Below are 9,199 nucleotides of genomic sequence, written 5' to 3' on the forward strand. Positions count from 1 at the left end.
ATGATTGGCTGCTATGGGCAACTGAGCCAGTTCTACTTTACACCGGTTTGATAAATATCCCCCATTGAGTCTTTGCACGAACTTGATTTATTTGTTACTAAAATTAAAAAAACTAAAACGTATGAATTGCTTATAAATGTATCGCAGTATACTAGAAACATATGAGAAAAAGATCTAAAAAAAAAAAAAAAAAAGAAGAAGTAGTAAACTTTATGAAAACCACCATTTGCGTTGGTCTCAAAACTTTTGGTCATGACTATATGTTTTATTTCAGCTGTACTTTGTAAGATCAGACACATATTACACCAGGGTTTCTAGGAGTTGTACAGATTTTATAATTGTTTATAATGGATTCACATCACGTTTTGCCCCACGTTTAACCCTTTCTACCCCGGGCCAGTTTTCCCCTTCCTGCCCAGGCCATTTTTTGCAAATCCGACATGTGTCACTTTATGTGGTAATAGCTTTGGAACACTTTTATTTATCCAAGCCATTCTGAGAATGTTTTCTCGTGACACATTGTACTTCATGATAATCATAAATTTCAGTCAATATATTTCACCTTTATTTATGAAAAAAAATCCCAAATTTACCAAACATTTTGAAAAATTCACAATTTTCTAAATGTCAATTTCTCTGCTTTTAAAACAGAAAGGGATACCTCATAAAATATTTATTACTTAACATTCCCCATATGTCTTCTTTATGTTGGCATCTTTTTGTAAATGTAATTTAATTTTTTTAGGACGTTAGAAGGTTTAGAATTTTAGAAGCAATTCTTAACATTTTTAAGAACATTTCCAAAACCCACTTTTTTAACCCCTTAGGGACACAGCCTTTTTACACCTTAGGACCAGGCCATTTTTTGAAAATCTGACCAGTGTCACTTTAAGTGCTGATAACTTTAAAACGCTTTGACTTATCCAGGCCATTCTGAGATTGTTTTTTCGTCACATATTGTACTTCATGACACTGGTAAAATAAAGTTAAAAAAATATTTTTTTTTGCATAAAAAAAAGGTCAAATTTACCAAAAATTGGGAAAAATTTGCAAATTTCAAAGTTTCAGTTTCTCTACTTCTGTAATACATAGTAATACCCCCAAAAATTGTGATGACTTAACATTCCCCATATGTCTACTTCATGTTTGAATTATTTTGGGAATGATATTTTATTTTTTGGGGATGTTACAAGGCTTAGAAGTTTAGAAGCAAATCTTGAAATTTTTCAGAAATTTACAAAAACCCAATTTTTAGGGACGAGTTCAGGTCTGAAGTCACTTTGCGAGGCTTACATAATAGAAACCACCCAAAAATGACCCCATTCTATAAACTACACCCCTCAAGGTATTCAAAACTGATTTTACAAACTTTGTTAACCCTTTAGGTGTTGCACAAGAGTTATTGGCAAATGGGGATGAAATTTGAGAATTTCCTTTTATTGCCTAATTTTCCATTTTAACCCATTTTTTCCACTAACAAAGCAAGGGTTAACAGTCAAACAAGACTGTATCTTTATTGCCCTGACTCTGCCGTTTACAGAAACACCCCATATGTGGCCGTAAACTACTGTACGGCCACACAGCGGGGCGTAGAGTGAAAGGTGCGCCGTATGGTTTTTGGAAGGCAGGTTTTGCTGGACTGGTTTTTTGACACCATGTCCCATTTGAAGCCCCCTGATGCACCCCTAGAGTAGAAACTCCATAAAAGTGACCCCATCTAAGAAACTACACCCCTCAAGGTATTCAAAACTGATTTTACAAACTTTGTTAACCCTTTAGGTGTTGCACAAGAGTTATTGGCAAATGGGGATGAAATTTGAGAATTTCATTTTTTTGCCTAATTTTCCATTTTAACCCATTTTTTCCACTAACAAAGCAAGGGTTAACAGCCAAACAAGACTGTATCTTTATTGCCCTGACTCTGCCGTTTACAGAAACACGCCATATGTGGCCGTAAACTACTGTACGGCCACACAGCGGGGCGTAGAGTGAAAGGTGCGCCGTTTGGTTTTTGGAAGGCATGTTTTGCTGGACAGTTTTTTTGACACCATGCCCCATTTGAAGCCCCCTGATGCACCCCTAGAGTAGAAACTCCATAAAAGTGACCCCATCTAAGAAACTACACCCCTCAAGGTATTCAAAACTGATTTTACAAACTTTGTTAACCCTTTAGGTGTTGCACAAGATTTAATAGAAAATAGAGATACAATTTCAAAATTTCACTTTTTTGGCAGATTTTCCATTTTAATATTTTTTTTCCAGTTACAAAGCAAGGGTTAACAGCCAAACAAAACTCATTATTTCTGGCCCTGATTCTGTAGTTTACAGAAACACCTCATATGTGGTTGTAAACTGCTGTACGGGCACACGGCAGGGCGCAGAAGGAAAGGAATGCCATACGGTTTTTGGAAGGCAGATTTTGCTGGACTGGTTTTTTTGACACCATGTCCCATTTGAAGCCCCCCTGATGCACCCCTAGAGTAGAAACTCCATAAAAGTGACCCCATCTAAGAAACTACACCCCTCAAGGTATTCAAAACTGATTTTACAAACTTTGTTAACCCTTTAGGTGTTGCACAAGATTTAATAGAAAATAGAGATACAATTTCAAAATTTCACTTTTTTGGCAGATTTTCCATTTTAATATTTTTTTTCCAGTTACAAAGCAAGGGTTAACAGCCAAACAAAACTCATTATTTCTGGCCCTGATTCTGTAGTTTACAGAAACACCCCATATGTGGTCGTAAACTGCTGTACGGGCACACTGCAGGGCGCAGAAGGAAAGGAATGCCATACGGTTTTTGGAAGGCAGATTTTGCTGGACTGGTTTTTTTGACACCATGTCCCATTTGAAGCCCCCCTGATGCACCCCTAGAGTAGAAACTCCAAAAAAGTGACCCCATTTTAGAAACTACGGGATAGGGTGGCAGTTTTGTTGGTACAAGTTTAGGGTACATATGATTTTTGGTTGCTCTATATTACACTTTTTGTGCGGCAAGGTAACAAGAAATTGCTTTTTTGGCACCGTTTTTTTTTTTTTTTGTTATTTACACCATTCATCTGACAGGTTAGATCATGTGGTAATTTTATAGAGCAGGTTGTCACGGACGCGGTGATACCCAATATGTATACAATTTTTTTTATTTATGTACGTTTTACACAATAATTTCATTTTTAAAACAAAAAAAATGTTTTAGTGTCTCCATAGTCTAAGAGCCATAGTTTTTTAAATTTTTGGGCGATTATCTTAAGTAGGGTCTCATTTTTTGTGGGATGAGATGACGGTTTGATTGGCACTATTTTGGGGTGCACATGACTTTTTGATTGCTTGCTATTACACTTTTTGTGACGGAAGATGACAAAAAATGGCTTTTTTTACACCGTTTTTATTTTTATTTTTTTACGGTGGTCATCTGAGGGGTTAGGTCATGTGATATTTTTATAGAGCCGGTGAATACGGACGCGGCGATACCTAATATGTATACTTTTTTTTATTTATGTAAGTTTTACACAATGATTTCATTTTTGAAACAAAAGAAATCATGTTTTAGTGTTTCCATAGTGTAAGAGCCATAACTTTTTCAGTTTTTGGGCGATTATCTTGGGTAGGGTATGATTTTTGCGGGATGAGATAACGGTTTGATTGTTACAATTTTGGCATAGATGCGACTTTTTTGATCACTTTTATTACCTTTTTTGGGAAGTAAGGTGGGCAAAATTCCAATTTCATCAAAGTTTTTAATTTTTTATTTTTATGGCGTTCACCGTTCGGGTAAAGTAACATTACCGTTTTATAGATCAGGTCGTTACGGACGCGGCGATACCAAACATGTGTAGGGAATTTTATTTCTTTCATTTTTAATCAGTGATAAATGTGTTTTTTGATTTTTACTTTATTTTTCACTTTTTTCACTTTTTTTTTGACCCAGACCCACTTGGTTCTTGAAGATCCAGTGGGTCTGATGTCTACATAATACAGTACAGTACAATATATAGTACTATACTGTATTTTACACTTTGTCTGAACAGATCTATGCCTTTCAGCATAGATCTGTTCAGCACCATGGACAGCAGGACGCCTGAGCAGGCGTCCTGTTGTCATGGGAACCTTCCCCGTCTGCTCAGTAGTGGCCAGAGCTGCGCAGACGGGGAAGGGTAAGGACGGGGCTTGGGGGGGCTGCCTGGGAGCTCTCTCCCTCTCCATTCGGGGGACTGCAAAGGCACAGCAGCCCCCCGATGGGAGAGGGAGGGAGCTCCCTCTTACTGTTAACCTTTTCCATACAGCGGTCCGTACGGACCGCTGTATGGAAAGGGTTAAACGGCTGACATCGCATCACCGATGTCAGCCGTTTATACCAGGGTGCCAGCAATGTGCTGGCACCCTGGTATACCCACTAGACGCCAACGATTACGCAATGGGAGGCGGGCGGGGGATCGCGATCCCGCCTACCGCACCGCCCGCCTCCCGCACCGCCCGCAACCCTCCCCCTGCACCTCCCACCGTGCCCAAATAACTCAGGGGTGCAGGGGGAGGAATACTGGACAAAGTTTTGAATCCTAAAGTTTCTGATCCCCGCGGTCAGTGACCGCGGGGATCATAAACTGCAGATATCGCAGCAAACCGCAGGTCTGAATTGAGCTGCGGTTTGCCGCGATCGCCGACATGGGGGGGTCACGGGACCCCCCCGCGCATTTAGCCTAGGTGCCTGCTCAATGATTTGAGCTGGCACCGGGTTCCGATCACTGCCAGCCGCACGGCAGTGATCGAAAATGCACAGGGCGTACATGTACGCCCTGTGTCCTTAAGTACCAGGGCACAAGGGCGTACCTGTACGCCCTGTGTCCTTAAGGGGTTAAAGGACCAGTTCATGTCTGAAGTCACTTTGTGGGGCTTACATAGTGGAAACCCCCCATTAATGACCCCATTGTAGAAACTACACCGCTCAAGCTACTCAAAACAGATTTTACTAACTTTGTTAACCCTTTAGGTGCTCCACAAGAATTAGAGGAAAATGGAGATGAAATTTCAACATTTCACTTTTTTGGCAGATTTTCCATTTTAATCAATTTTTTCTTTAAAGGGACACTGACAGGCTCTATAAACATATTTAGTTATTCCTATGCAGTCGTAGATCTATTAACGTGTATTCCAATCATATAAGAGTACCCCCTGTCCGCATTGTAAACCATGTAAAAACAAAACAACTTTATATTCATCTGTCAATCACATTTCTCATACCTTTGTGCCCAGCCGTGTCCTCAACTGTCGATTCCTAGCGCCACCCAGCTCATTATTATTCACTGCGCTGGGCGGCTCTTAAATTCCCCGATCCTGCCACCCGAGAGAAGACTTTCTTGGCCGGCGCAGGCGCATTAACCATCTGAATTTCTGATGACATCAGCTCTCTGAAGCGCTGGATACGAGTGCCTTAGAGAAGAGATCGGACGCAGGCACATTCAATTACAGGCTTGGGAGGGTGCCGGCGCATGCACACATGGTCCGATTGAGGCCAATGTCCATAAGTATCTATCGGGCATGCGAGGGAACTGACAGGATCGGGGAATGTAAGAGCCACCCAGTGCAGTGAATAATAATGAGCTGGGCGGCGGTAGCAAACGACAGTTGAGGCACGGCTGGGCACAAAGGTATGAGAAAAAACGCCCCTTGGGCATAAAGAAATGTGATTGACAGATGAATATAAAGTTGTTTTTACATGGTTTACAATGCGGACAGGGGGTACTATTATATGATTGGAATACACTTTAATAGACCTATGACTGCTTAGGAATAACTAAATATGTTTATAGGGCCTGTCAGTGTCCCTTTAACAAACGAGGGTTAACAGCCAAACTAAACTCAATATTTATTCCCCCGATTCAGCGGTTCACAGAAACACCCCACATGTGGTCGTAAACTGATGTAAGGGCACGCGGCACAGAAGAAAAAGAGCGCTGTATGGTTTTTAGAAGGAAGATTTGCTGAACTGGTTTTTAGATGCCATGTCCCATTTTAAGCTCCCCTGATGCACCCTTACAGTAGAAACTCCCAAAAAAGTGACCCCATTTTGGTAACTAGGGGATAAGGTGCCAATTGTATTGGGAATATTTTGGGGTACATATGATTTTTTATTGCTCTTTTTGTGAGGCAAGGTAACCATTGTTAAAATTGTTTTGGCACAGTTTTTATTTTTTACAACATTCCAGGGTAGATTATGTGCTATTTATATAGAGCAGGTTGTTACGGACGCAATGATATCTTACTTTGTTTGTTTGTTTCAGTTTTCCATAATAAAGAATTTTTGAAAAAAAAAAACTTTTTGTGTCTCCATTTTCTGAACGCCATATTTTTTTTTATTTGTCTGCCGATCATCTTGTGCAGGGGCTCGTTTTTTGCAGGAAGAGTTTACGTTTTTATTGGTACGATTTTTGGGTACATATGATTTTTATTTATTTTTCCAGCGTTCACCTGAGGGGTTAGGTCATGTGATATTTTTATAGAGCAGATCTTTACGGACGTGGCAATACCTAACATGTATACTTTTTCTTATTTATTTGTTTTACACAATAATAGCATTTTTGAAACAAATTATGTGCAAGATGCCTAAGACAAACGTTTTTTTTGTTTGTTTTTTGCAATCTGTATACGAAACTATTCATTTCAATGGATCCGCAAAAAAAAAAAAAAAAAAAAAAAACACGGAAGGTACTGCTTATGCCTTCAGTTTCTGTATTTCCGTTCAAAGATAGAACATGTCCTATTATTGTCCGCATAACGGACTAGGATAGTAATGTTCTATCAGGGCCCAGCTGTTCCATAAAAAACGGAATGCACACGGAGGTCATTCGTATTTTTTGTGGACTACAAAATACTGAAAAAGCCATACGGTTGTGTGCATGAGGCCTTAGTTAGGGTCTTATTTTTTGCGGGATGAGGTGACTGTTTGGTACTATTTTGGGGGGCATACGCCTTTTTGATGGCTTGGTGTTGCAATTTTTGTGATGTAAGGTGACAAAAAATTGCTTTTTTGGCACTGTTTTTATTTTATGTTTTTACGGTGCTCACCTGAGGGGTTAGGTCATGTGGTATTTTTATAGAGCAGGTTGTTACGGACGCGGCAATACCTAATAGGTAAAAAAATATATATTTATTTCACTTTAGCACAATAATAGCAGTTTTGAAGCAAAAAAATAAAATTATATTTTAGGGTCATGTTCTGAGATTTTTTTGCGGGAGCAGTTGACGGTTTTATTGTTATTATTTTGTGAGCAGTCGGCAGAGGACACTGCTATTACATACAGCAATGTCCTCCGCAACATGGGGAGGAGCGATCACTATGCCATCAGGACAGCATTGTGCCAGAGGCAGATCGCTATTAGACAGAGCGATTAAATCCACATGGGACTGCCCGATGAACGGCCGTTTGCTCGTACATCGGGCATTTAGAGGCAGTATTATGCTACTTTCACACTTGCGTTCAGAGCGGATCCGTCTGCATTATATTGTTAAACTATTTCTAAATGTGAAAATAGACGGATCCGTCCAGACTTTCAATGTAAAGTCAATGGTGGACGGATCCGTTTGAAGATTGAGCCATAGTGTGTCATCTTCAAACGGATCCGTCCCCATTGACTTACATTGTAAGTCTGGATGGATCCGCACGCCTCCGCACGGCCAGGCGGACACCCGAACGCTGCAAGCACCGTTCAGGTGTCCGCCTGCTGAGCGGAGCAGAGGCTGAACGCTGCCAGACTGATGCATTCTGAGCGGATCCGCATCCACTCAGAATGCATTAGTGCTGGACGGATGCGTTCGGGGCCGCTTGTGAGAGCCTTCAAACGGAGCTCACAAGCGGACACCCGAACGCTAGTGTGAAAGTAGCCTCAGACGGATCCGTCCAGACTTTACATTGAAAGTCAATGGGGGACGGATCCGTTTGAAAATTGAGCCATAGTGTGTCATATTCAAACGGATCCGTCCCCATTGACTTACATTGTAAGTCTGGACGGATCCGCTTGCCTCCGCACGGCCAGGCGGACACCCGAACGCTGCAAGCAGCGTTCAGGTGTCCGCCTGCTGAGCGGAGCGGAGGCTGAACACTGCCAGACTGATGCATTCTGAGCGGATCCGCATCCACTCAGAATGCATTAGTGCTGGACGGAAGCGTTCGGGTCCGCTTGTGAGCCCCTTCAAACGGAGCTCACGAGCGGACAGCCGAACGCTAGTGTGAAAGTAGCCTTAGACTGTCAGATGATCGCTAACGAGTGACAGACAGAAAAGGGGGCAATATGGAGAATCACAATACATTAGTAAGTGCCTTGTATTAACTTTCTCTAGATAAATGACATTTGACGAAGTGAGAGAACCCATTTAACCCACGAAGGCACCGTCATGACAACAGAACCTACTGACAAGTCCTGTTACCCAGCCATCTTGGTACACTCATTCACTGTCAGTGGCGGTGTATTCATGTGTCCAGTAGCACTTACCTGCAAATATCCTAGAAATGTGCTCTGTGGGTAAATCTGCTTATAAGTCTTCTCTTGGTCCTTGCATCACATAAGCCATCATGTCTGGCTGGGGCCTGGAGACTGCCGCCTGCAGGTACATATCCATACATGAGACATGAGCAGAGGATGAGGGCTGCTATTGTGTGCCCCTCTATCACCTAGCCTTACCTCATCTATCAGCTACAGCATGGCTGAGGTGACATCAGGGTAATGACAACAAGCACTGCCACCCCAGTCATCCAGGGAGGGCATTCTGCATGCAGCCCTTTACACCTTGGACACTACAGCTTTACGTCATGTAAACATGCCTTGCTTTTTGGCATTTGTTAAGCTCGGGGGTCATGAGACCTTTCCTAATGATTACCAATAATGCAGTATTTAATTGTGGGTCATGTGATCTCTGCTCTGTCTCTCACCTGCACAAAGCAAACCTCTAAAACCCGCCTCTCCCGCCGTTCGATTGGAGAGTGCTTGACCCGACCTCGCTTCGCTGATTGGTCGGTAAGACACGTGATTGATAAGACTCTCGTCCAATCAATAACAGGGTCCCCTGTGAGGCCCCTACACGGCTTGTATTCGTTCTTTTATAACGCGGCAGTCCGGTGGTCCTCTTCTCGTGTGTGAAAACCCCGCATATTCCGCAAAGTGCAGCAGTAAGCGGAGCAGAGGCAGTTACACATCGTCGTCGCTA

At 42.0% G+C, this 9,199-nt stretch overlaps 1 protein-coding gene across 6 annotated transcripts in view; it reads right to left on the bottom strand.

The window, feature by feature from the left end:
- Positions 1–9,065, bottom strand: part of ZBTB3 (zinc finger and BTB domain containing 3) — a 33,488-nt gene extending 24,423 nt beyond the window's left edge. For 3 of the 6 annotated variants that reach the window (XR_006386898.1, XM_044269599.1, XM_044269601.1), the window contains exons 1-2: positions 8,925–9,065; positions 8,488–8,596 (exon numbers count right to left, since the gene is read on the bottom strand). The gene's annotated coding sequence lies outside the window, so the exon portion shown is untranslated. The other 3 variants (XM_044269600.1, XM_044269602.1, XM_044269603.1) reach the window with 2 other exon arrangements.
- Positions 9,066–9,199: the final 134 nt, after the last annotated feature.

The sequence above is a fragment of the Bufo gargarizans genome, chromosome 10 (genome assembly GCF_014858855.1).
Source record: "Bufo gargarizans isolate SCDJY-AF-19 chromosome 10, ASM1485885v1, whole genome shotgun sequence".
Classification (NCBI taxonomy): domain Eukaryota; kingdom Metazoa; phylum Chordata; class Amphibia; order Anura; family Bufonidae; genus Bufo; species Bufo gargarizans.